Here is a 1,535-nt window from a genome sequence, read left to right as displayed (position 1 = left end):
GAGCTGTCTTTCTTTTTCACAAACAACACAGGTGCACTCTAGGGAGACACGCTTGGTCGAGTAAACCCTCGGTTTAATAACTCTTGCAACTGTGCTTTCAATTCTTTTAATTCAGTTGGTGCCATATTGATTATATTGATATTGGTCCAGCTCCAAGAACCAAATCAATCACGAACTCAACTTCACGATTAGGAGGTATATCCGGCAACTTTTCAGGAAATACATCAGTGAACTCACTAACAACTGGTAACTGATCTAGTTTCAATTCTGAATATCTGGTATTAAGAATATATGCTAGAAATGCTTCTCTATCTTTTTATATCAATCTCTGATAAGAAAAAGCTGAAATAATTCTAACAACATCTTTTAGACTCTCAGGCTTAACTAAAATAATCTTTCCTGTCTGACATTTCAACTCAATCTGTTCCTATTAATGCGGCCAACGTGGCCATAACAAGCGATTTTGCACAAAGTCGAGGCAGGTACAGTGTTGTTCTTTAGTTATATATATTGTGTAAATTTTTTATTTTATTTTTTTCTAACCAATGATTAGGGTCCATTTTTTGCAGCAAGATGCACAACCACCTAAACAAAAGGGGAAATCTTTCATTAAAAGGTCAACTACCTCAGATAAATCTAAGGGAAAACAAACATTTTATGTAAGTTTCTTCCTTTTACTATTGATCAAACATTGAATATTGTGTTAATATTAATATAAAATAATCTTGTAGTCTGGTAGAACCACAAGGAGCATTACGATAGCTTCATGCCAAGATGGTAGTGGACAAACTTCTTCAACACCCAAGTCGTGAAATAACAAGCGAAAGGCTCCTCTCGATCACCTGGGAACACAAGAATCAGTTGCAGGAAACATGAGTAGATTATCATTATTTTGTTTGAATAACTTCTGCTGTTTGTCTTATGATTCACTATGATAACTTGTTTTTGAACTTGTGCAATCTTACATGGAAAAAATACAACTTCATTATATATATCTGTTGTGTTTTATCTGGAACTAGGGGTGATATCCTTTTCTTTATGCTGTATGCCAAATCATGCCATAATTCACTTTATGACTGTGCATATAACCTTCTATAAATAGGTCCATAACAACACAAGTCTCTTATTGCAATAGTTTTCTATCTGCGAAGTTCCTTTGTCAAGCAAATTATTTTATCTAGGGTGCCATGATTCATTTATCTATTTGTATCTGCTTTCTATTTCATTGGACCATCTCGCAACAGCTCGTGATCCAAATAGGACGTTGTAAGGTATTTTGCCTACAACATTCTGGTTTTGGAACAAAAGATAGTAGTCACATTTTGAGCCTACAACATTCTTGTTTTGGAATACACCATTTTTGAATGTTATTTTGTTTTATTGAAAACCAATATATTGGTTTTTTTTGGTTCATGTATAGCTCACTTACATTCTGGTTTTTGGCTGGTATAGCGTGGATGGTGTATAGGGTGAATGGTGTATAGACTAATCATATGCTTTTGTAAAGTATATTTATCCAAATTGCAATGGGGAAA

General features: G+C 34.2%; 1 long non-coding RNA gene across 1 annotated transcript; it reads left to right on the top strand.

The window, feature by feature from the left end:
* On the top strand, positions 1-973 carry LOC121222426 (uncharacterized). The gene is made up of 4 exons (XR_005919696.1): positions 1-246; positions 371-482; positions 570-659; positions 732-973. It is a non-coding gene; the product is annotated as an uncharacterized lncRNA (long non-coding RNA).
* Positions 974-1,535: the final 562 nt, after the last annotated feature.

The sequence above is a fragment of the Gossypium hirsutum genome, chromosome D10 (genome assembly GCF_007990345.1).
Source record: "Gossypium hirsutum isolate 1008001.06 chromosome D10, Gossypium_hirsutum_v2.1, whole genome shotgun sequence".
NCBI lineage: Eukaryota > Viridiplantae > Streptophyta > Magnoliopsida > Malvales > Malvaceae > Gossypium > Gossypium hirsutum.
Note: the sequence above shows the minus strand (reverse complement) of the source record. Positions and strands in the feature narration are given on the sequence as shown.